At 47.1% G+C, this 27,302-nt stretch overlaps 1 long non-coding RNA gene across 1 annotated transcript; it reads right to left on the bottom strand.

The window, feature by feature from the left end:
• Positions 1 to 9,381: 9,381 nt before the first annotated feature.
• LOC138493339 (uncharacterized) lies at positions 9,382 to 10,212 on the bottom strand. The gene is made up of 4 exons (XR_011276386.1): positions 10,125 to 10,212; positions 9,920 to 10,033; positions 9,728 to 9,819; positions 9,382 to 9,632 (listed from the first exon to the last, which is right to left on the bottom strand). It is a non-coding gene; the product is annotated as an uncharacterized lncRNA (long non-coding RNA).
• Positions 10,213 to 27,302: the final 17,090 nt, after the last annotated feature.

The following is a 27,302-nucleotide window of genomic DNA, read 5'->3' as shown; positions in this document are numbered from 1 at the left end:
CGTAAATTTCGTACTAATTCTGTGTTTTTTTCTCAATTGTTTGGATTTTTTAATCATTTGACAAGGAGAATTATTTAAAATGCTCTTGGTTGTACATCCCCCATTGCCTGCCCCTTGGGTGAGGATGTGCTAAGTAACTTTATACAATAGATAATGCTGCCTTGCTCCGAACACAGTCCCACAGTAGCCAAAGAGAATGGAATGGACAGTGGCCATGCCCTATGGGTACTGCACACAGGGGCCAGGTCATCATGACCTGTGATAATGCCCTAATGAAATTACCACATAGCCCATGCCAACATGGGCACTACACACGGGGCGTGGCCTTCAGTTATGGGTCTCCACAGGATGCAGCACACGGTCTCTCTCTCTCTCTCTCTCTCTTTCTCCCTCTCTCTTCGGTTTTGACAATTGCGTGCTTGTTAACATTCATTCCTGGTTCCTGCAAGATTTCCCGATCTCTGTTACACAGTTCTCCAATTCACAAGGACCACTTCTGTCTCTTAGCACGCACTGTCCTACAGCGTCCCTCTTCCGCTCCATCAGGATCTCCTCTCTCTGGTCTTCCAGCAGAGCTCTTTCCTGCAGAGTCGCGGATCTGCTCATGTGTCTGTGAATATCAAAGACGGACTTCAAAGGTTTGTGCTTGTCGGGATGTGGGTCCTTCAACAAACTCACATCCTAGTTCGTGTTTCACAGCACTGCTGAAAATGTAGCCACTCTAAGCCATCTTCTTGGTGGCTGCGGTTACTGGTACAGTGCTGGTCATTGGGCTGCATTTTCCCGGATCTGGGATCCAGTAAATATTTTCTCCCCAGGTCTGGGATCAGGAAATATAATTGCACCCACGCGTATTTTCGCTTTTTGTCCTGCTTAAACGTTTCCACAATTTTCTGTGTTCTTGACCTGCACGATACCGAGACTCAACACAAGCTAGAGACACGCTCAGCTCGGAATATGCCCATATGAGCATCGAAAACAATTATATAAAAGTTAAAGACAAAGTAAAAACACTTGGAGTATTTATGAATGCCACGGTGAGGTCCGAGGCACACGTGGTTGGCATTGTTTGTAGCACACAGTATCATCTCAAGGTCCTAAATCAGGCTAAACCTCTCCTGTCACAAAAAAACAACCAGCATTGGCCAGGGCAATTATTATGCCCTGTCTGGATTACTTTAATGCCCTCTTTCTCGGGGCTAATATCAGTGACATCAGAAAAATACAAACAGTACAAAATGAAGCTGTACGGGTCATATATGACATCCCCAAAAGGGAACACATTACGGGGGCCAGGAAAAAACGGCAGTGGCTGTTAGTGTTGGATAGAATACATTTCAAGGTGCTGACACAGACCCACAGATGCATTTATGGAAATGCACTGGTATACCTAAAGGGTAAAATGAAACCATACATTCCCTCTAGACAACTTAGATCCAGTTCAGGTAACATGCTGATTGTACCAAGGATAAAATAAATGCAGAGACCTGGGCCGAGCCTTCTATGCACTCTCAGCACAAGCTTGGAATTCCTTGCCGACAGACCTGAGGTAGAAACCAGGGAGCAGGTCTTTGGGAAACACCTAAAGACACATCTTTTTGATTGATACCAGTTTTTCCCCTGACCAGATGCTCCCTCTCCTTTAAAAAAGTTATGTTGTCCCGTTTCCATCTGTCCTCTGTGGATTTGTAGCGCCCTGAGGGCTTAGATAAATAAATAAAATACTCAGGACCAGAGTCGAGTCCCTTAACCACAAGACCACTTGAGTGTCAGGTCAGAGTGCCTGTAAAATCGCTTGTTAGGGTGTAGTAAACTGCACAAAATAAATTATTCAGCTACAGTTTTTTGTATTTGTTTAAAAGTGTGCATGATTTAAACTTTGCTTGCAGCATTATCAGAAATGAAACGCTCCTCTCATGTGTTATTTTCCAAGGGGTCAAGATGAACTTCTCCGGAGAGGCCCATTTAAATGTATGTTGGGGAAGTGGGTTTAAAAAGAATCTGCACCTCCCCCCTTTGCTACCCTCAACCACCACCTCTGTCCCCCCCAGTCACTCATGGGATCTCCCAGTAAATAATGTCCCTTATCAGCGCTCTATACTATCTCCTTTTCAAGTTCTCCAACTACGCTTCTGTTCCCTCTTTCCCTGTTTTGCCTTCTCTTAATTCTTTCCCTGGATGAGTCTTCTCTCTTGGATTAGAACTGTGTCAGCTGCACTATTCAGTTCTCTTTTTGGGATTGCAGCACCTAGACACAATCGAGTTGGCACTGTGCACTGTATAAATTAATAAACACAGCTCTACGTCAAAGTGGGTTAATTTTGTCTTCACGGAAATAGGCTAATCTTGATAGTTCTGTCCTTGGTTATTTCTATTTGATTTCAGACCCACCCTTCGTATTGTATTACATTGTGCTGAAGGGTCTCTTATAAAGAGAGACAATAGTAGTGAGGAGTAATTGCTCATGAGACTGACCTGGAGCTGCAGCTGTAATGTAGACCAGACCAAAAACAGAACTAAGAGACCAAATGACTTATATAAGGTAATGAGACAAGATTTATTTACAATTGGTAGTTCCTCATAGGACTACACCAATTTCTTTTTTCTAACAAAACTCGGCTGGATCAGTTCAAATCAGTAATGGCGAGTTGTTAAAGAAATATTGAATGACTAGGTCGTGTGAAACCTGGCTTAATCCCCAAGAGAAATGATGTTCTAACAGATAATAAGAAGGAGTCCACCAAGTAAATGATCCCCTTCTGCTGTGACACTTAGTACAGTTGGTTGTATATAATAATAATTACAACTAGGATTTTTCGAATATTAAAGTCGAGTATCCTGTACTTGCTTCCCACAGATTTCCGCTCGATGATTTGGCCCGAAGAAAGGATCAAAGAGAGGAAATTAGAAGTTAAATCCCCAATGGATCCAAAGAAAATAAACACAAATGTACATTTTTAATGAATGTGGTGTATAACCCCTGAAGAATTTCCTAGCTATAAACTTGAAAGTGGAAAGGAAAGAAACATGTCGGGTATGGTGTGAATGCGGTATGAAAGAACTGAATGAGTGACATTAGCACGGATAGTTAAACTTTGCTTGGACTGGGGTGTGCTCCTCGATAGAGAGAGGGCAGCGAACAACTTATCCCAATAGAAACATTACTTATGTGATCTGAAGAATTGTTGATGAACTTGAGTACCACACATTATTGTTGATGTACAGTAGAATTAAGCTCTTATGATGTAAAGTGTGTTTTAGAATTATAGACAAACGCTCTATGTAATCGTAGATGTGAATGTTTTTTTATTGAAATACTTGGTATAAAAAATAAATAAACTAGTATTTTTTATACAAATTTGAATGGTATGTGTTAATCTAATAAATGTTAATGCATACAGAAGGGCCAAACACGAATGGACTGGGGGAAGCAAGTGACCCTGTGAATATATTATAAGCAGCCGGTAAGTGTGTGTGTGTTTGTCTGTTGGTGCTTGCGTGTGTGTGAGGGGGCGGTGGCTAGTGAAGTTAATGGTGGGGTGGGTACGCAAAGCAGAGTTCGGGGGTGAAAAACCTCTGATTTATAGAGTGAAGGCGTGGGATAGGTTGGTAGGGAGGTCGGGGTGTGACACCTCTCTGAAAAATTGACATTTCAGAATATTGAAGGCCTCATCAATATTGGCAGAAAGGAATCCATTATTTTTGTGCACGGCCTCCAATATACGAACATTTTACATAGAACCCTTTGTTCACTGTTACGAGATCTTGTGGATGAATGCGAGTTCTCCATTCATCAGTGTGACAATGACACCCGGATTTATCTTCGGGTGTCATTGGAGGACACTATTCCCCATCTGCGGAGTTGCCTTCATTAATTGAAGCCCAGATGGCAGTGGCAAGCCTTCAGTTGAGTGCAACAACGCACTGCCAGTTTGCATTATTTTCACGGCAAAGGATTGGCATGGCTGTCAAATTCTAGATTTCAATTCTGGCAAACGACAGGATAATCCCATCTTTACTGGTTTCCACAAAATCCCTAGGATTCCTCTTAGACACTACATTGATCCTCCATTCCCATATTGGCAAGAAAGTAATGCCAGCTTACTCTGACTCCCACTGCTCAGGAAAATGTATCCTTCAGATTCAATATCCAAAAGCTGTCTTGCAGGATAGCCTTCGTCCCAGAGGCATTGCTAGGAGGTTTTGGGGGAGCTATAGCCTTGGGTCCTTTGGTTGTAGCCCCAAATAGAAGCTCAGGGGCCAAAACCAAAAGGCTATGTAGCCCTGAGTCCTGACAGTGCCGACATTAGCGTAGCCCCAGATCTTTTCCAGACCTAGCATCACCCCTGCTACTCACTCGGCTACTGCTGTGAATTGTCTGGCATTCCCCGTTACAATTACAGCAAATCAGTGGCAGCCATAACTTCACACTTTGGGGTGTCAACTGAAAAAAACGTATTTGGCCATTTCAACCTAAACCATCTCATTGAATTTTGGGGTGTCTTTTTCTTTTATTTGTTTCCATTTTTATTGCGAAACGACGGGAAATCCCTGTTACTCAAGTTTGCTCCAAGTACTCTCTCCCTTTCCTTTTCTCTATTGTTCAGCTTTTTCCCCATTCATATTTCTCCCTCTTTTTATGCCAAATTCCCTCCCACGGTTTATCATTCAAATATTTGGATTTGTAGATAATATTTTAAGATTCCTCTTTTTTTTCTCCAAATGCCAGTGCCTTTTAAATTGAAAGCAGTAGGTGCATTTTCGGTGAGATGCTCTTGAAATGACTTTGGTTTGACATGAGATGGCTTGCATTGAAATGGATTCTAATGAAATGAATGAGGTGTAACGGTTGGATACCTGGACTGCACAGTGTTTTGTATCAGGGTATGTGCTTTTCCAAACAGGGTTGCACTATCAAAGAAATTGGTTGTAAAAGGAAATAAGCTGGGAAGAATGGACAGGTTTACTCTTGTTTTCATGGGGGTCTATCTAATGCAAATGAGGAAATCCCAATGCATCCATGCAATGCATGAATGCATTTAAGCATGGGTTGCAAAGACAAATCACATGCACAGGCATTCAAGCCATATGCATGTTCATCCTCCCAGGAAGTCTATGCTGACACAGTAGCATTCATGAATCAATCAGCACCTTTATAATTATTTTATGGCACCCCAGAATATTCCCAAGTGCTGGGGAGCAACGGCCTGGGTTGCACCTGGGGCAGGCTCTGTGTGCTGTGCAGGATTGCCAGGGAGGGACCTGTGTTGGTCTGGTCTTTGGGGATAACAAATTCTGGGTGAAAAATGGAGAGTCGAGCAGAAAATCCCTAATAATAAAAGAGGCACAGGCAGAGCGGAACAGGATTGAAAGACTTTGGGAACAATAAAGCAAATGACCAGGAAAACGTTTATCAAGCAGGGAGTATTCTTAAATGCAGTTCAGATATCTAGGGTTTGGACAGTGGGATGAAATTGCCCACAGAACACACAACAAGACAAGTTACTCACTTATATTAACACAACATAGCAGATGGAGCTGGCAGAACAACTGTAGTGTGTAGGTTTCAGCTACAACTCAATAAGGAATAAATGTGCCATGAGGATAACAAAACAAGCCATTCAACGGACCTGACTAAATCACTCCTATCTTTGTCAGGCTGACCTATCTAAATATATAAAATGCTTAGGTAAGTTTGCATACTCAGCTGATGAAATTTATCAGTGTTAGGTTGCCCTCTGCTGTCCAAATGGCAAAGGGCACCTCTGTGTGCCCTTCCACTTCAACAACAACTGTAATTTTAACAAACAGAATGAGCACAAGAGGGCGTGGCCAGCAGCCAGAGCATGAACACATAGCTCTCTGGAGCTCCCCGGCTGCCCGTACAAAATCCTGTCTGAATCCTGCTTTTTGTAACATAATTATTGTCCAGAACTGAGTCCCGACCTAGGAGACCCTGGGGGCACGGTTTGTTCAGCTGGAGGCACGAGGGGCACCCATTGGGAGCCCCAGCGATGAGCACCATGTCTCACTGGTAACAGGGGACGCAAGATCCAACCTGGCTGACGGCGGTGAGAGGATCTGAGGGGAGCCGCTGACAATATACAGCCGGGAGCAAGCAGACACTGTTACAGGCGCATCAGCAACGAGATGAGACCCAGCCGGCTGAGCAAATGGGGAGTACGGCTGAGCTCCAGAGAGCAACAGCGGAGGAGACTGTGGGAAGCAGTACCCCTGATTAGAAGCTTCAGTGAGTGAGTCGGGGACCTCTGATCCAACCGCTAAGAGAAGGAGGGGATCGCAGTGGCTGTGGAGCATTGGTCGCCTGGCCCGGACTGCTGGGCGGTGATGGTGGCAGCGGAGGCCACGGCCGGTGTGTCAGGACGGGCGAACTGACCCTCAAGGCAGTTGACTGGGCAGCCAGCACGAGGAGATAGGCGAGTATGGCGCTGCCTCCGGATAAGGGGGTGAGGTGGTGGTGACGGGCCAGGTGGCGGCCTGAGCACCAAAGTGGTGTCGCATTGTTCAGGGCACGGAGGGGGGCTGCAGTTGTCCCAGTCTCCCATTACAGACACTGATAACTGTGGGGATTGTGGCTGGTGAAGGAGACAGGCCGTGGGCTGCTGTGAAGAGGCCCTCTCAAAGGGGACCATTGAGACTGGTGCACATGTGGAGAGGGTAGGAAGCACACCAGAAGTGGTGAGGAGGCCCCCTGGGTGACTTTGGAGTGAGGGTGCGCAGTGCCCTGGGGTTGACCCACCAAATATCACTGCAGAGAATGGGGACTGGAGACTGGCTAGAAAGTGCACCCTGTTTGTAATCCCTCATCTAGAGGTTCCAATAAATGCAGGAAGACATCTGGAATGGTAGCTCCTACGGAGCAGCTGGGATGCCCGGTGGGAGTGTTGCCTAGGTGGACAACCCGGGCCAGGTGGGGCGAAGCCGTAAAGTGATCTGGGGCCCCTTCATGGGGGAATCCTGAAGCGTATTGTGCAATAGACCCAGAGGAGTGCTGCCGGGCAGTGCAGCACCCCCAGCATAGTGGGAGCTCTGAGAGGAGGGGCCCATTTGACCAGGCGCTGAGGACGGAGGAGGAGATCCCTGGGAGTGCAGGTATATAGGCCTTGGTACCGAAAGGACAGAGACCGGCCACAATGGTGAAAGGCCAACAGAAAATAGACAGATGTACAGACCGCAAAAGTAGGCAGCAGAAACATGAGGAGGTGGGCCAAGCTTCCGAGGAAGCAGCCATTGGAGGATCTGGGGGAGCGGCAATGAAAACCCTTATGGAAGCCATTCAAGCGACAAAGTCTTCCCTAGAAGGGGTCATTAAAGAAGTTGGGATAGATGTATCCCTTGTAAGGGCCGACGTAAGGAAAGTGTGCGAAAGAGTCACAGAAGTGGAGCAGAGACTAAGCAATGTGGAGGATGACCAGGTATCTGGCCTAGTGGGGGCAACAAGGACATTGGAAACAAGAGCGGAGGACTCACAAGGTTGATCTCAGCGCTGTAACATCGGGTTGGTGGGGGTCCTGGAGAGGGAGGAAGGGCAGAGTGTGGAGCTCTTTGTGGAACACCTTATTTTGAACACTCTTGATGTGAAGGGGCTCTCAAAACATTTTACAGTTGAGCGGGCACATAGGGTACTAGACAGGGCCCCGCCACATGGGGCACCACCAAGAGTGATAGTGGCCAAGATTTGAAACTTTCGGGACAGGGACGCTATGGTGCAGGAGTACCGAAGGATTGGCTACTATCAGGTGGGTAACATAAAGCTACGCATCTTCCCAGACTTCACAATGGAGGTGCAATGACAGCAGAGGGCCTATGATGCAGTGAGACGGCGCCTTCATGAACTGAACATTAAATGTATGATGTTTTTCCCAGCCAAGTTAAAGGTCATAGCAGGAGATGTGATGTTGTGATGGGTAGAACTGGAGCAAATCTGGAGACACCCCTGCATTACTGGTCGTTCACTCATGGGAGTGAGGGAAGGTGTGGAGAGAATGACTGGGGTGCTCGAGAGTGAGGTGGGAGAAGGGGACCTGTTTGGTGAAGGGGTGGGGAGGGATAGGTGGGGCGTGTTGGAGTTGGAGGGAGTTTGCGGAAGTTGAGGTAGTGGGTTGGGGCAGGGCAGGGTGGGCAGGGGTAGAGGGGATCTGGGGGACATACAGGGGGACTGAGTTTGGAAGTTCTTGGAGCAGTTATATGGGGTATTGGGGTTGTGGGGATGGGGGGTTGCCGCAGAGGAGACCACAAACATCGTGGGCGAAAGTTTGGCAGTGTAGGCGACCTTAGCGATAAAGACGGGCAAGGGGTCATATGGAAGGGATTTTAAATGGGGAATGATGACCTGAAGATCGGGACGTGAAATGTCCGGGGGCTGGGAAAATGAATCAAGCGTCAGCGAGTGGGTTCCTTAAAAAGCACTACTTCAGGAGACTCACATGGTTCAGAAAGATTTGGATGTGCCTCAGAGACAGTGGTGGGGGACGGTAGTGGGCATGTCTTACTCTTCATATGCCAGGGGGGTGTTGATTTGGGTGTCTTCGGGTGTCCTATTTAAGGTGGAACAGGTCCTGACGGATGATGTTGGAAGGACAGTGGTGCTCATGGGGACGTTGGAGGAGAGGCTGATGTGTGTAGTGAATTTGTACAAGCCGAATGTTTGTGATAAGGATTATTTCCCAGTAGTGATGGATCTAGTGGGCGGATGCAGGGAGGGCTTGTTTATATGGGAGGAGACTTTAATTGCCTGTTGGATTCAGACTTAGACAGCACACTGACATCGGGGTTGCAGAAACGACAAGCAACAGCGGCACTGAAAAAGGTGGTGGGGGATTGGACCTGGTGGAGTTGTGGCAAGTGACACATGGGCAAGAAGAGGGTACTCTTACTTTTCGGGGTGTATTGCTCTCATTCCCGCCTGGACTATATGTTTGTGGGAGTGGAGGACTTCCATTCTTTCTCTGGTACCGAGTACCTGGGACGCACCCTGCCAAACCATTCTCTCTTGGCGACGCAGCAATGGGGCTGCGGTGGAGGCCCCCCGAGAAGAATGTGGCATCTGCAAGTTGCGGGGATAAGCTAGTGTTGTGGCACAAGGGTTTCCTCAATTTTTTTAAGGGGGCTGTGGTATGTGAGGAGAGATACAGCAGAAAAAAACGTACATATACCACTAGCTACCCACCTCTGACACACCGAAAGGTGGCTACTTGTCAGAAATTTACCTCACAGTAGGAATTTCATAGGATTATATCTCCCACCATAGACAAAGAAATGTGTTTAGCATATTTTAATTATTATATCAAACAACATGGTAAAACAACATAAAAAACCTATTTCCAACGTTCGTTATTTGTAGAAACACAAATGGGCGGAAGAAGCAGACACCAAAACATTTGCAATGTACAATTTGCGTGATGTTAGTAATGGTGTATTTTGATCGCATTTTCAATTATACAACAACATGGTACAATAGCGTCAACATTTGAATATGTTTCTAGGGAGAAAGACAACACTGTTGCAGTTTAAAGCTCGTCAGTAAAGTCCAACGCCCCATCTTCAGGACGCGATAGGTTAAAGAAACACGTTACACTGGCAACATGGCGCCTATGTGTCAGTGTAGTGACCTAAAAAGATAAATAAAAATTGTTTTACTCAAACATGATAAAAACGGTGATGGTGGTGTTTGTGTGCATACAAAACAAGTAGCCAGGTTGCTAACCTTAAAAGTGATTTCTTTTGGTGTGATGGGCAAAGCGATTGCATGAATCAATTTAATTGAGGCGGCAGACCAGTCCGTCTTAAGAATTCAAGCTGTAAATCAATACATACATTTATTTAGATTTTTGTTGAAACAAGTAACATATTGAACCAACAATAGTTACATTTTGATATATGAATCAATCATATTTACCACTTTATGCGTAAGGCAGGAATTTTTGTTTCAAGTCCTGCAGAGAAATTTCAGTAGTGTACCGAGTTTCTATGGTATTCCGGATACTACATGTCCCATAATGCATCATGGAATCTAAAAGAAATGCGAAATGCCTTTCAATTTCACAGGTTTCACCTGATTTGCGTTTCTTTCAAGCATTTAAGTGGCAGGGAGTAACACTTACTTGGCCTTAATGATCCTCAAGGCTGTCTTGCATTGTTATATATTGGGTTAGATATTTTAAACCGCTCACATGTCAGTGAATGGCTCTGTGTGGGAGACAAAGGCACCAGAGAGTACAATTAGACTCTCTGTACGTTTTTGAGCAACAATCAAGTGTGGCATGGATTTCAAAGCAGGCTTACCTGTCGTGTGTGCATTCGCCTTCACAGAATCGCTTTACCCCGTGGCTTTTTCCTTGGTTGAAGACTGGTGTAAGCCAAATGTCATTCGTTGACATCGAAAGAGGACTGCCAAGTCCAGTCCATTTGTGTGTGTAATAGACTTTCCTCAGTATTAGAAAGGGGTCGGCCATTTTTGAGTGTATATGGATCCTATGAAGGTATACTTAACACTGCAGTAAATAATGATCTGCTTGCTAGTTCTCAGTAACGGGGTGTGTATAGTGTGTCAAATACATTTTTTCTTATAGAGCAAATTTGTGCACACAATGGTTATGCATTATATGACAATTTTAGACAAGGCATCACCCTCCAGCAGTCATGATAGACATAAATGGCAATGAGATCATATTTCATTAACCCCTCCACTGGTTGTCTGAGCTATTAGTGGATAAACAGACTCCACTCTACGGCAATATTTAGATCGGACTGGACTGTATTGAGATTATAAATCCATTTTTGCTCCATTTTTTTAAGGAACAGATCCCTATTCCCTCCCAGTGGGTGAGCTTTAGATGTCTCAATAACAAACCAAAATATATCTTCGCATGTGTGTTTCGCTTGTAAATAATGGGCCACCAATGGTTTATCCGGAGTACCATTCTGTATGGCTGAGCGATGTTCGCCAATTCGTAATTTCACTGACCTGATCGTTTTGCCTATATAGATTAACCCACAAGGGCATTTTATCCCATAGATCACCCATTTAGTCAGGCAATTTGAAAAGGATTGGTATTTCCATAGCCTGTCATACATATTGTATTCAGGAGTGCCGATGGCTTTACAAAATACAAGGTGTGAAATGTCAAAAGTGATTGTAAACTGCTACAAAACATTAGTAAACATTGTTGAATTTCTTTACTTTTTAAAATTGTACTTTTACTTAAAAAAAAGAAAACATTTTACGGTCCAGTTACCAGTATAATGGTAAATGCTTTTAATCCTTAAAATGAAGCCCAGTTGAAATGTGGGAGGCGCAGAAGGACACCACGGTAGGAGTGAGAGATCTACCCTGCCCTGGCAGTAGATGTATTACGTGAGAAATAGCCCTGGGCCGTGCTCGCTGCGCTCGTGACCTTCACCTGTAGGCAGACTGGGAATGGAACTGGAACAACAGGCTCTGGCAGACACGGTGTCTGTCCAGCACCCTCCGCCCTGCTCAGGGCGAAGAGTCTGAGACTTCGCGCTGGTCTCCAGTCTGATTATCAAGAGCGGTTCTTCGCACACAGAGCTCCTCCTCTGCGCATGCCCACTAGCATAGCACGGCAGCTGCGTCCTGTGCACCCCTCCAGAAGGGTAAGCAGACACCTCTGCACAAAACACATAGTTCCTAGAAAACCTAGTGAGTTGTGCTGAGCTGGAAAGTGCCTGGCAGAAATCCCAAGCCACCCCGGTTGATCCAGAATTGAGGCGTGCCAGAACTTGATATCTAAAGCCATCTTTTTGTGCAAAGGAGAACGCTTGCAGGACAAAACACAGGAAGCTCATGGAAGCTAAGGAAGGCAGTGCAGGGATTCATCGCTCCACAATACGCAGCCTTAACCACACCACATACCAAGGAACTTTCTTCACCTAAAGGAGATTCACAACCTCAGTTGCTCAGACCAACCCAGGTGCATGTACTCCTCCCATCAGGGGTGTTGCCAGGTCAGGAAAAGATCAGAGGTTATGCTAATGTCGGGACTCGGGGCTAGCTATCCTTTAGTTGTAGCCCCTGAGCTTCTATGCAGGAATACAACCATGGCCCCCTTAACCCCCACCTAGCAACGCCTCTGCCTCCCATCCACACCCATGGGAAACCACTCCTCCCTCACACAGATCCAGCTCAGCAAGCAGTTTCCCTTCCCTGCAGTAGAAACATCAGATGTACTCTTTCGCCTAAGCAGTCTGAGACTATGTGGGGAGGCGGGTGGGGGCTCTCCATCCTTCATAGCTGCACAGGGGCGGCTCATCCATAACAGACGATGGGGCATTGACCCACCTCTTTTGGACGAGCAAGCAAGCAAGCCCAGTGAAAACACAAAGCACTCCCTTAGCAGCAACAAGCAGCTAAGGAAGCGCTCCTGGGCTGGCTTGAACTGTCAAAGGAAAATCAATTTCCCTTTATCATGTTTGTTTTCCCCTTGATGCCCAGTTAAAAATTCCATGCCAGGTAAAAACGAACAGACTGGCCGCAGCAATGTAAGCCAATCTAGCCATATAATAACAATTGGGAGACATTGCCTCACACGCCAGACCTATGGACTGCAGAGACGCACAGGCCTCACCCTCCCACGCCTGCTATTTAACATATACGCCAAATGTCTTAAGTGCATGCGTTGCACACAAAAACTGCATTTCAACTCATGTGCTGATAACACAAAACACATGGGTGTCACGAGGCAGAAGGACCAGTTTGCAGGTTTGTCGGAAGGACTTTAGGGGATGAGGTACTGAATGGTGCAGAACAGCCTCAATCTTATCCAAAGAATATTGGAAATCCTAGTCCTAGGTCCACCACACCTCCTCAAAAAGGCCACCCCACTATTGCTACCCCACCTGTTCCTCGAAGAAATAGCCCCCATTAAGGGTAAGGTACGGGATCTAGGTTTCATTTGGGACACAGACTTGAACCTGATCAAACAGGTAGGTACTGCTTTCCCCACAAACAAAATGACCCAGGATCATCTTGTCCTACGTTCCCTGACAAAAACCACTGTGTGGTGCTAGGGGGACTGGTCAACGGCACCTGCAATAATGCAATGACCTTTCTGCAAGCCTTTCTGCTTACTGAATCAAAAGGCTGATGAGAGTCCAGAAAGTTTCTGGGAGGCTGATCTTTGGACTAAGAAAAAAGCCAACCAAAGAAGCACCTGCTGGCTTCCAGTGGAGGCCAGCATCTCCTGGAAGGCACAGGTGTTTCACATACAAATTCCTACACAAACCAATACCCAGTATCTCATGCAAACAAATCAAACCACCCATGTACAATGCTTCATTGAACCCCAGCTAGGTGTGCGCTTTATAAATCTCATACATGCAAACAGATCATGTGCCAGAGAAGGACACAGGCTCTTCTCTGCAATCGCACCACATCTCTGCACAAAGGACACAGAGAATGTAGACCGCCTTACGTCCTTCATAGACACATTCAAGGCCCAGAGCCTTCTACCGGTATAGGGAGATTACATCGCGGCAGAATGCATCCAATTTGTCCAATTTATTTAACCTAATGTGGCCGCAAATATATGTGGGGGAGGGTAATCATGGTAATAAAGAAAGAGGAAGGTGAGGGGGTTGCAGGGGTCTCGGCCACATATATTTGCAGCCAAATGTATAAAAATAAAAATGTGACGAAATCGAATTCGACAAAAAAAACCTCGACCTAATCACATGGAGCCCTTCCACTTCATTTCATCTCCAGCCGCGCTCAGTCATCGCCTGCTGCAGAAGCGCATGGATACAAATGGTATCTGGTCATTCCATCGAATCCAAAGCATCGACAGACCATACCTTTGAAAAAAATGCATCAAATGCATTTTTTTCAAAGAGTTTAGTTTAGTAAAAATTGCTTTTTATGGTTAAAAAGGGGGGAGGTTTGGGGACGAACCCCCCATAAAAAAAGGAAAAAAATACATTCAATGGCTTTTTTTCAATGCTATTTGTGTCAATTGTATGGTTTTCGATGGTTTGGCTGTCGATGGAATCACTAGGAACCGATGCAAATAGGTTCTGCGGTGTGTGCTATACAAATACATTAAGATAAGAAACATTTCATGAGCTATGGTGTTTTGATTTCTCGTTTCTTTTTCTCATCCGTATAATTTTAGTATTTTAAATAGAAACATTGCGTTCATCATTGGAGAGGGATTCGGGCCTTAATACTCTGATGGGCTCTACAACATATTGACAAATAGTGCTGTTGTTAGGGCTATGACTCGAGCCAATATGGACGCCTTAGGTTCTGTCTTAGTACACACTGCTCTACTATAAGCAGTGAATCCGCAGTGTCACGGAAAATGATCAGGATCACAGAAAATGAAATTCTAGAGGCCGTCCTTTGCTTCCCAGCTTCCATGTCTGCAATGGGACACTGCGCGACATAAAACAGGCCTGGTTTGTTATTTGGTTTTGCCTCTTGGTAGCGCTGTGAAACAGTAGAGTTTATTTGAGGCTGAGTGACCGAACTGATGATGATGGACTGCAGACAGCAATAGTGAACGTGAGGTCTGGTATGATATGATTGGTCATGGATAACGCGCTTCATACCCAGAGGTTTCTAAGCGCGGTCTCTGGGATCGAACATGTGTTGCTCTGTGTCGTCTTGCTTCTAAGGCGAGCACGTTGCCCCTGAGCTATCCTCCCGAGACCAGTTATTACTCGTCGTATGGAGGCGGGATGCCTCATATTATTGTTCCAGCACATTCCTAGGGCCGCTATGCGGCTGATTAGCATGGGGTGTGTCCCTTTTCACCCCTTTATTCATTGTTTCATAAGGCGCTTCGTGGTGAACTGGACACGTTCATGCCCTTGTGGTACCAGTGCAGATGCATCTCGGACATTGCATACTTGCAAGTAAAAGACGAGTCGTAGGGGGGGGGTCTTATCCCCACCCATAAAACCGATTGGTCACTTGCACGGCCTATTCTATTCCTGATGGTAAGCATTGGCACATGGCCAGTCCATGCGCATTCTCGAGTGCAGTGGTATTCAAACTTCTTTATGTCGACCCCCTCCGCCCCTCGTTTAAAAATAGTGTTTCTGGGCCCCTCACCTAGCAATTGTCCCCCAGCACCACCCCAAGAATATCAAGGGGGCCCCAGGCTCTTTAAAACATAAGTAGATTTTCTACTGCTTATATTTTCTGTTAAAAGCAATCACCTTAATCATTTGTTATATTAAAAACAGTCAGCTTAATCCCCTTTTAAAGAATCTGCCCCCCATCTGGACATCCTTTGTCCTCCTAGTGGGTCCTTTTGGCCTCATTTAAGTCAGAGGGCTTTGTTAAAACCTCCCAGCTGCCAAATCTCTACAAGCGGGAAGTGTGGGGATCAAGGGGGGCTGGTATGACACACAATTGAACCACAATTAAATGTCACTGATAATTTGCAGTAGACCAAATAATACATTTGTTGAGGTTTTGCTGCACACCTTCAACAGAGCTGAGATTCGACATCTAAACGTATCTCCTCTATTCCGCTGAATCTCTGGGAATGTTTTGCGCATACCTCAAGATCCTGCCATGGGCGCATCCATGACAAATCTTTCCTGGATGGATGGTGACTTTATTGCCATGTTCTACCTATTTACACCGCAGCGTATGCCGTATGACCCCTGCAGAGTGTAGGATGGCTGGCCAGACACGTGGCAGCTGGGGCATTGATGGCCATCGGTGGCCCCGTGGATTGCCCCAGTGCGCCTCATGAGGACCCCGGCAGAGTGTGGGATGACTGGCCAGCCACATGGCAGCTGGGGCATTGATGGCCATCGGTGGCCCCGTGGATTGCCCCAGTGCGCCTCGGGAGGACCCCGGCAGAGTGCAGGAGGGCTGGCCAGACACGTGGCAGCTGGGGCATTGATGGCCATCGGTGGCCCCGTGGATTGCCCCAGTGCGCCTCTTGAGGACCCCGGTAGAGTGTAGGAGGGCTGGCCAGCCACGTGGCAGCTGGGGCATTGATGGCCATCGGTGGCCCGGTGGATTGCCCCACTGCGCCTCGTGAGGACCCCGGCAGAGTGTGGGAGGACTGGCCAGCCACGTGGTAGCTGGGGCATTGATGGCCATCGGTGGCCCCGTGGATTGCCCCAGTGCACCTTGTGAGGACCCCGGCAGAGTGTGGGAGGACTGGCCAGCCACGTGGCAGCTGGGGCATTGATGGCGATCGGTGGCCCCGTGGATTGCCCCAGTGCGCCTCGTGAGGACCAGCTATGCCCCTGAATAACAAGTAAAAGAATCCCTTTGCGCCTTCAGTTCCACAGATTCCGGTGGACCAACCTTCCCTTGTGTAGCATGGCACGGCCGCCACCACCACTGCAAGACTAAGCTCTACCACCACATTGGCTCGATGGAATTCATGCTGTGATTGGACGCAGCAGCATGTAATAAGGCAGGCATGAATGCTGAATTTACAATCACTCTGACACGGTGTGTCGAGCTCACCAGGACAGTGATGCTTTCATGGGTTCCATGTCGGAGATTAGCACCTGGAGAGCGGAAAGCAACCAATCAGTTTGCTCAGATTGGAGGCTTACTCTACCTAAATAAAGCAATGTTCCTACCAAGCTGTTGCTGCTCGCAATCACTCCACTCCCACCTTCTGCAGCCTACTCCTATATTTTTTAACCTTTATGATTAAAAAAGCCCACACTTACTGGCCGGCAGGCCATTACCAATCGGTACAGCCCACCGGGGAAGGCCTTATTGCCCGCAAGTATCGCCCAGTCCCAAAAGAGGGAGAGAGTCCGCTCTAAGCTTTGAGACAGCAGCATCTCCCTCACTCCGCCCGTCCTCCTTGTAGTCTCCCACTTGACCCGATCGCCCACTGAGCCCCCGGCCAGGAGGAAATGGTGATGACTGTGGCCTGGGTTTCAAACACCTCCCGGCCATGGCCCAATTTTATTTTAAATTTTGTTTATTGGCATTTATAAGCATACCCTGGTACAAAGAAAAACATGTATGCATTAGTTGCAAGCTTATCGAGCTTGTAGTTGAAGCAATCCGCCAACATAATAACAGACAAAACAGAGTCTAGCAACATAACAACAGTTTTCCACGCATGCAAACTAGGTCTTGGCATTACTTTGTTTTGCGGTCAGGTCAGGGGCGAGAAAACCCAGCAACGGCCAGTCTTATATGCCTGGGCCATGAACCCCAAGCTCGCACCTGGTCTGGGGGTGCTGTGGCACACAGGAGGCGTGGGGGGTGGGGGGGGGCAGTGAACGGAAGGATTGCCTGGTGGATGTTAAAGCGTAGCAGCGGTTGACATCCCGAGGAAAGGAGACTGTGGAACAGGTTGAGGGCGGTCTAATCTGAAGTCTTGACGGTGGTGGGTGGTTGCGCCGCCGTCTCCGCTAGCGGGCCAGAATACTAATGCTTCTCTAAGTGCCGCCGTTAGCATTCAAGCTGCGTCTTTCTATCAACGGTTATTCTAAACAGGGCTCTTCAGTCTGCAATAAGTGCTAAGCACGAGCCCCTGTCAAGTGTTCGGGCGCATTAGTCATGTCACCCCAGGTAACGTTGCAGGAGCAGTGGAAAGCGAACGCAGCAGGCCTTTTATATTACGCACAGTCTTGAAATGACACGGTTGTTTTCAAAATGAAAAGACTACAGATACGTTCAAATGGAATATGTTTTCAATGTTTTGGCATTTTAGGGAATACAACATGTGTGTATTTTATTTATATTACTTTTTGAATGTAAATAAAATATTCAAAGAAATATGAGGATATGACACCATCCAGAGTAATCTGTTAACCAAAGAAGAGAATGCACCTTCTGAGCTAAGGGAGCGTTAAAATCAGTTTGCGGGGAAACCGGTGTACGGTTCTGCAGGAGCTGTGGATTTAGTCCTTAGGAGCGAGGAGGTGGGGTGTTGACTCCTTTTCCTTGCCTGGGACATCACAGCGATGGGACACAACCTACCTCTCTGAATAATGTGAGCAGGAGGCATTGCCCTTGTGCCACATCCCACCCGGGTTCAGGAGAACTGAGGGAGGCAGCGGCGTGGACTCCAGTGGCCGCCTTGGTGGGTAGTTGTGGTGGCAGCAATGTTACTGTCAGTCAATGCGATGCGCGACTGCCTGTCCGCCACGCTTTGATGCCCTGATATCGGAAGCGGGCAGAAGCATTATGATGAGGAAGGGGCAGTTGGTTTAGGTCCTTGAGTGCAACAGGGAGGTAAATATGCATTTTGAATGGACGGGCTGGTCGGTGGGGTGTGTATGCCCCCAAACAATGGTCTAATCTGGGTGGCACTTTAGGAACTGCCCATGCACTGACAGGGTCAGGAAATAAGGGGGAGATGGAAAAATATGGTAGATGGGGTCTGTGTTGTGTGCTGTGTGACCCTCACCCCCTTTTGCAACCTCCAATAGCTTTACTGCCCTATTTGAAGAGGTGCTGATCAAACACGTGACCCCACAAGGCACTTACATGTTCACACTTGGGGTTCACAGTGATAAAACACAACCCTGGTATCACGCCTCCTTTGGGCTGCAAACATAACCGTTTATCCAAAAATCCCAAAATAGTGGATTTTACATAGATGGTACAATGTGCAAACATTGCAAAAATAGAACCTGGCGAACAGTACATTGATTTCTGGAACATAATTGGGTAAACTGACAATTGATCAAAGGGGGCAATTAAGTACTAGAGTTCCCGCAACAGCTACATATTTTAATCCTAACCACCTGTTAGTAGACGAGACCTTGCACAACATCTGTGCCCCCTCATTTCTTATTATCAAGGGGTTCGGCTTGGATTATGCTTTCCTTAACTCTATCCATCCATAGCTTTGCAGTACAGTTACACAGTATCCCAACAAGTTCAAAGGTTGGATCCAGACTTGAAGAGAAGATCACAACACATCAAAACTGACACTTTTGCAAGCTGTTTGTAAAATATGCGAACGGCAACACAAAGTGAATTATCGCTAATGGCAATACACAACCAACAAGACGTCATCCTGCGTCCACACGAGTTCAGAGTTCAGTATAGTTTATTGTGGAGATCAAAATATTCAGTAAAATGCTAATTTAAGCAATATAGAAAAGAAAAAGAATTAGATATTCATCATTGGAACAAAGTGAAACTCCACCAGGCAAAGCAGTTCATTTAGATCACTGCCAGATTTGATTCTAGCATCTGCTTTCAGACAGGACACAACACCAGGCCAGATGTCAACAGCTTTTCTCACGAATCGAGATCTTAAGAGCCTCACTACGGATGGTGATTCCGTGCTTCGTTCATAGAGGTTTAAGAAACCGAGCAAGGGACACACATGTGCAGTAAATCCTTGGAACACATGGTAATCATTGGCATAAAACAGCATAACTGAATTAAAGGTGATTTTTAAGGTAGGAATGGATCGTTTCTGGAGAGATGAGATGTGATTGTCATAGAGTTGCTTAGAGGTCTTTAGGAATTCTTCCACTTTCATCACCTGTGGCCTCATAGAGCCCTCCTTGGGGCCTTCTGCCACAGCCTCTGTGGAATCGCATCACATTTAGTGCCACAGCATATTTCAAAACACTCTGGCATGAAAATACTCAGATCTGTTGTATATCCCTAGGTAGGGCCCGGGTCAGTAATACAGGATTCAAATATATGTGCCGATTGCTAAGCATTCGAAATATATTAGAGACAACCACAATCACTGATATCTGATTATCAATTCAGCTAATGGATGTTACCCAAGTCGCCTCATTGATCCGTACACTCTGGAGGAAAGGATCCATACATGTCTCAAAGAGACCGGCGACAGGAGGTGTCCCAAATATAACATGGAAATCTGTCAAGCTTGCTCAACTCAATCTCACACAGGAGGGGCAATTAGAAAGACCTATAGAAATAGCGTCGAATGACGTCAAGCGCTGAGCAATACAGATACATGCTAACCCCGCTAACAGGCCTGATTCACAAACAGCATGCACAATTCTGATTTGCCAAAAGGTCCACATTTTAGTACTAACTAAAATCATTTGTTGATACGAACCACAATGAGACGTGCAACAACAAATGTGCAGGGCTCGTATTGGGGCACAATGTGGTCATGGCCATTGATCATTCCCAAAGCGTTGTCCTGCCAGCCCGCGTCCCCCTCTTCCACATTCACATTCACCAGCTCTGGCTGTTGCAAGTGAGCGCATGCAAAACACAGACGTCAATGCTGACCACCCCCCGCCCCCGGATTTTCTCATCATTTTGAGTGCACTCACTTGTCAATTACCCAACTTCTTACTAACTATCCAGAACCCACACACCGCAGTGAGAGTTAAATACAAAGTTGCATTGTCCAGAGAAACCCTGAAGGTGGACCCTTTCAGGGGAGTCCTCTGGATTTCAGGATTCGGCCTCAGTAATGCAAGGACAGGGGTCTGCTATCAGCAACAGCCCACACTCCCTATTGTTCACCGTGCAGCACAATACCACGTGCCCAAATCGACAATAAATAATCAAGCGAGAAATGGTGCTTGTACAGACTCCAGAGAACACCTTACCAAGAGTCAGCAACGTGTGGCTCTCCAGATGTTTTGTACTACACATCCAATCAGACCCTGCCAGCAGTCAATGATGAGGGATCATGGGAGTCATAGTCCAAAACATCCAGGGAGACGCAGTTTGCAGAACCCTGCCATAGGCAAGATAATGCTCTGATTACTTACCGGTAATCTTCGTTACTCCTAGTCCTACTTTTCCTCGTCACAGTACTTACCTCATGATGCCCCTGCCTCCGACACAGGACCTTCTTTTATTTCTTTTATTCCCTATACCTCCTCCCCTTAACCCACATCACCCAGTTTACATAACCAAGCCGGAGCCTGGGACCTTCCCTGCAGGGAGGGAGAGGAGGGCTGTCAGTACTTTGAAGAGGAAGAGTAGGACTAGGAGTAATGAAGATTACCAGTAAGTAATCAGAGCATTACCTCCACGTCCACTCTTCCTCATACCAGTACTTACCTCAAAAGGCATACCATAGCAGCAACGGGAAAAAGGTCCCAATGAGACACAGAGCCAAAATCAGTGCAGCAAAACACACACCTTTAATAACTCTGAATTCACATCCCCACTGACAAAACCCCAACCCCGAAGGAACCATAGTGGTTGATGAAAGTGCTTTGATCAGCCCAGGTCGCAGCCCTACAAATCTCCTGTAGAGAAACCCCCTTGCATCGGCCCAGGAAGCCGCCAAACCACTGGTGGACCGCCCGAATGTGCGCAGGTACATGCAGTCCAGAAGCCACATAGGCCATGGAGACAACAACACAGATCCATCGTCTAATGGAAACCACTGCAGCCTTGCGACCCGCACTAGCAGGGCCAAAAGTAATCAGTAGACTATCAGATTGTTGGAAAGGGGCAGTCCTAGCCAAATACTCCAACACCGCCCACCGCACATCAATGGCATGCCAAGCCACACCCTTTGGCGTTTGCGGAGCCTGAAAAAAGGCAGGGGGAACCAGATCTTGAGAGGTGTGAAACCGAGACATAACATTACAGAGAACCTCCGGATCACACCTCAACACTACAGAGTCTGGCAGTACCCTCAGGAAAGGGGGGTGACACAATAGAGCCCCAATCTCCCCCAGCCTACGGGCAGAAATGATAGCGAAAAAAACAGTCTTCAGCGTAAAAAGTTTGATGGAAGCCCATTGAGAGCGAAGCGTGGAGCCCGCCAGGCCTTTGTCAAAACCTTCCTGGAGGAATTGTAGAATGGCGGGCAGACCAGAACTCAGGGGAGGGATCCCAGACCGCCCACACCAGTCCCGGAAATGGCCCCATTGCCTGTCATACGCCTTCAGAGTAGAAGGTCTATCAGCATTCATGACAGACTCGACCACAGGACCTGAAAACCCCTGAGACATCAACCTAGACCGTGCAATAGCCATACTGCCCATTGAATCCGTCGGACTCCAAACCCCAAACGCCCCTGCAGGAGACATGGCCACTTCGGAACCAGCCAAGGCTCCTGGGACTGAAGCTCCAACAGGGAGGGAATCAATTCCGTCAGGGCCAAAATAACCACCAACAACACAGTCGACCCCGACACTCTGATGCGCTGAACCACCCCGGGAAGAAGGGGAAGCAGGGGGAATGCATAAAGGAGACCCTGAGGCCACTGCACCGAGAGGGTGACCACCCCCCAAGTCCCCTTGGCCTGAAACCATGAGCAGAAGAGGGGAACCCTTGCAGAGGCTGGAGAGGCAAACAGATCTAGAACGGGGGTCCCAAATCCGACACAGATCTCCGCAAAGACCCGGTCTGATAGAACCAGTTCCGCAGAGGAGGTTAAACCGGCAGCTGAGAAGATCTGCTCGAACATTGTCCACCCCCCTGACATGTGAGGCCAGCAGGGACACCAGATGCGACTCCCCCCAAGAACCTATCTGAGCAGCCAGAGCATTCAAGAAGCGTCCGGATCTCACCTGGTGGTTGACATATGCCAAGGCGGTTTTATTTTCTGTCTGGACAAAAACCAAACGTCCATCCAGAAACACCTTGAAGTACACCAGAGCCTGGAGAATGGCACACAACTCTCTCCAATTGGATGATTGACGGCTCTCCTCTGGAGCCCACAACCCCTGGGCCGAGAGGACTCCCAATGTTGCCCCTCAACCTCTTCCGCTGGCGTCTGTAGTAAGAGTGGTCACAGGAGGAAGGCCCATACACACCCCTACCCGGAGATTCAGAACCCCCTACCACCACAGCGGGGAGACCTTCAGAGCTGGGGACACTGGAATCAAAGCCTCGTAAGCCTGAGATGTTGGGAGCCAGTTGGAGAGAAGATAAGAACACAAGAGGACGTAAATGAAGACACTCCCAAGGAACCAGAAACACGCAAGATGCCATGTGCCCCTGCAACTTGAGCAATAGGCGAGCCGAGACATACTGCGTCCTGATAATCCTGCCCAGAACAGTCAGCAAGCAACGGACCCTCTCCTGGGACAGAAAAACACTCCCCATCCTGGTGCAAATCTGAGCCCTGATGAAAACTAGATGCTGAGAGGGCTGCAGCTGAGACTTCTGCCAGTTCACCGGAGAAAACCCAGTCCTGCAATGCCTGGCAGACCAACTGGAGATGAGTCCAGGTAGGAAAAAATCTGAATGCCCCTCAGGTGCAAATGCGTCTCCAGGGGAGCTACCAGAACTGGAAGAACTTCATGTGACAGGAGCGGAGAGCCACGTGGTCATATGCATCCTGGAGAGCCAGAGATGCCATCCAGCCCATCCTGTACAACATCGGGAGAATATCTCAATTTTGAAGTGTTCCTTTGCGGACGAAGCAGTTCAGGGCCTTGAGGTCCAAAATTAGGCGATGCTTCCCTTATAGTTTGGGGACCAGGAACACCCGCGAGTAGAAACCCTGACCTTGGAACGGGAAAGGAACGGGCATGATGGCTGCTTTCAGCAACAACTCGTTTCCATGGCAAACCTTTTGGTCCGCGATCTGGGTACCACAGTCCGAACCATGCAAACCTGGACAGGTGGAGGTAAGAAGTTCACTTTATAACCCCTCCGAATGGTGTCCAGAATGCAGGAATCCGAGCACCACCTGTCCCATACCGGAAAAATACGCCGACACACTGAAGTCTTCTTGGTTGTCAAGGAAGGCTTGCGCCGCCATTTGTCAACATGTTTGTCAGCCCTAAACATTTTATGCAGTTTATCCTCAAGTGAATCCCCAAAAAGTTTGGACCCATCAAAAGGAAGGTTTAGGGGAGCCGCCTTCTGAGAACCTTCTGTTTTCCAATCCCGCAGATGCACATGCCTCCGGGCTGATACACCAGCCTCCATGGCCATGGCCGTGCCACGCATCCCATCAAATGCCAGATCAGACAAAAGTTCAACCTGTCTCTGCATCTCCAATAGCAAAAGGGCACAATCAAAACCCCCATCCACTGGCTTTTTCAATTTTCTGAAAGCACTTAGCACAGTTTCTGTTGTGTAGGAACCATAGATATTCGCCCTGAGGTCCAGATAGGCCCCAGCACGAACCTTCTTCAGGCTGGAATTAACCCTACAGTCCACTGGATCCCGGGCAGCTGCCTCCTCAGCCGACATAGAGGAGTGATCCACCAGGCTGGCGAGGAAATCATCAACCTCAACTGGATCCAATAGCAAAGTCTCACCCACTTTCAATGGGTAGAGCTTGGCCATAAAGCGGGGCATTGCAATCTTCTCTGGGTCACGCCATTCCCGAAGGATTTTATCCCGGATATCAGATACCAGTGGCAACCCCATCCTTGGGGTATGTCTATACTGGCAAATAGTAGGGTCAGTCCCCGCCACAGGTACCAGGGGCTCTGAGAACCCCATTCAGTACCAAATTTGAGCAAGCACCTCCTCCACTCCTTCCCAGTCCAGATAGTTCCCTTCAGCATTAGCCGATGAGGAACAGGAAGAGGCATAGGACTCAGTGCCAGAAGATGAGGATGAAGAGGAAGACAGATGCGGCGCTTGTGCCCATGAACATGGCTGTGACTCCACCCAGCATGATGCTTTAACAGGTTCTTCAATTCTTTCATTGGTAAAGGAAAAATGCTTTTTGACTTCTTTTTTCTCCTCCTGCGCAGTTCAGGTGAAGAGGAAGACGAGGAAGAAGACAGGACAAGGGGCCTTAGTTTTGCAGTATGTTTACTCATGGCGTGCACAAACAGCAAACAGAACACAAACTTGCCAACTATTCACATTTAAACGGTAGGCCAGAAGAACTCCCATCAACTGGGAAGACCAAACAATCTGTCCCCTAGGGAACAGGCCGTCTCTCCATAGTTCACCTCCGGAAAGCAACATCGGGACAATATATCAAAGGAACTGGTATGCCGGTTTATGGGAGGTGCCAAGCTCGATTCACACTCCAACCACCCATTTTGAAGTACCAGGAGCGTTCACGCCGAAATATGTGACGTATGATGAGCAAATAAACCAGCAGAGAGCCGCAGTTGGGCTCTGTCCAGTCCCTATCAGAACAACACCACCTGTTGAAGTACCGACATTTAAGAAAACCTGGACAGTAAGGTACCCATTGAAGAAAACCATATTGACACATGAGACAGAATAACGATTGTCAGAATGCACTCCCTGAAGAAGCTAAAAAGATACTGAAGGAAGATGAATGGATACGTCACAAGAACCCGGACTGACTCACATATACAAGATATGACGACCTGTGAATGATAAAAAGAGACGAAACACCATGGATAACGGACATCCTGAGCCTAAAGTGAAATAATTGATGTCAAGATGTCAGAAAAAATGCCACATGCGCGATGAAGATATTCAGTTAGTTTAAAAAAGTAAATATGCAAGGAACCGCAAGAAACACGAAATCATGAGGCTTGCTTATGCTTAGTAGTAAAATAGATTGCGGCAAGCGCCACCTATACATATAAGTATACTTCGACTATGCACAAGAGCAGTATCAACCAAAGGTTACTAAAGGCCTCAAGAGGAGAGCTCTGCAGCTACCCAAACTGAGAATTAAAGACAGAAAGAAACTCAGATGAGGGCAAATCATGCCAAGAAGCCAAGGTTGTATCGGCTGAAATAGAACAACAGTGGAGACAATTAATGAAAAGAACATAGTATCCTGTTCAGAAAAGTCAAGATAAGCCACAAGTGGCAGACGACTAGCAGAATTAAATCAAATACATGAAATTGCATGAAGAATAAGACAATTTCATGGTGTCTGAATCACGTGACTGAGCAAGCAGAAGGGATGAGACTTTCACACCTAAGCATGGACTCTTACCATGCCCAGATGTCTTAAACTTTTCCAGACCAAGAAGCAGACTTGAGGCCAACCACAAAGAGATAATTGACACATGACCACTGAAGTGATGATTGATTGTAGCAATAATTGGAGGGAAACTGCGGGTAGCAGATGAACCCCCTGCACCTCGCGGGCTATTCTGCATGCTGCTGAGCAAGTGGAAAAGCATGAGTGGGGTCGATGTCAACCCAATCATAGTGGACCAAGTAATCTAGGGTCCTATAGTTAGTAGAACCAATGAGACGTCGTACTTTTAATGACGTCTACAGTAGCCATTTTGAAGGAAGGGCTTAAATGCCCCACCTGACAGTGTTTATCCAATCCCCACTCCCCGTTACCATATACAGATATAGTGCCTATATTAAAGTTACCTTCCTAGAACCAATAGAGTTGCATGCTAAGGTTTTAAGAGTTACATGTCAGTGATGATGAGTTTTTGTTATAAATAATATGTTTTTTCTGAAATTAATTGGAGTTGAAGTGAGAAGGAAGATCGAGCGATTGCTGATATTCGTGAACTCCCCGTTTTTTGTACTTGTCATTAAACGAACTCCCTTTGCCAAACTATCGAGTTGTGATTATTGATTTGATGCAAGAGTAGTAATCTGCATCCCCATACATCTCAAGGGTGCTGCTGCTCATCTTAAAGTGCTGTTGGGAAACCCCCAGTCCTACGGGCCGGCTGGGGTCCTACTGCACACTTGGTAGCAGATATTGATGGTTATTGATTATCAATTAGATAAGACACCTATTAGCCGTCGACATAAGTAACGCTAGATCCTCGGCAATATCGCAAGTCTTTTGCCATCCGGCTAAGTCGACCGAGAGGCTCCCCATAGATAGTGGATAGTCTAAGTGAAAACCCTGCAGGTTGAGGTCTGAAGGAACCTGTGCTTTCCCCGACAAACCCCTTCCCACTTCTATGAGCAGTTGATCGGACGAATAGCAAGGAGAGGCGATAACGAAGGCGGTGATCCGGAGCATCTAGAGAGGAAAAAAATGCGAACGGTGAGTGAAAAAGACTAAATACTTTGGCAAAAATGTGCATGCCTTAGAACAAGTAAGGGAAGGTAACGGAGGGAGGTGGGACAAAAATAACATCAGAGTAAGAGTATAATGTATATATAAGGGGAAAGAAATTTGACTCAAGGGTGGCCGAGCAATAGAGAAAGATACCGGGAGGATACCCGAGCTAGAGAAAGATACCGGAAGGATACCCAAGCCAGAGAGAGTATAACCGGTAGGATACCCAAGCTAGAGGATACGCCCAGATACCTACACTTTAATATAGCGCTAGAAGGAGCCTGCATTTAAAGTCCTGGAAAAATAGGACGCTATAGGAGACCAAAACGATTAAAAAGACATTTTTGAAAGAAATGGGCTTACATTCCATGTCGGAATAATGATAGGGGCAGGAGATTTATGTAGCCGGCCGGAGTCTTTCTAGTCTGTCACGTCTGTCTTGTGTTTTTCTTTTTTCTCTGACGTCAC

Source organism: Ambystoma mexicanum, chromosome 10 (genome assembly GCF_040938575.1).
Source record: "Ambystoma mexicanum isolate Mex_15411 chromosome 10, UKY_AmexF1_1, whole genome shotgun sequence".
In the NCBI taxonomy this organism is placed as follows: domain Eukaryota; kingdom Metazoa; phylum Chordata; class Amphibia; order Caudata; family Ambystomatidae; genus Ambystoma; species Ambystoma mexicanum.
The sequence above is the reverse complement of the archived record's forward strand: the minus strand, read 5'-3'. Positions and strand labels throughout refer to the sequence as shown.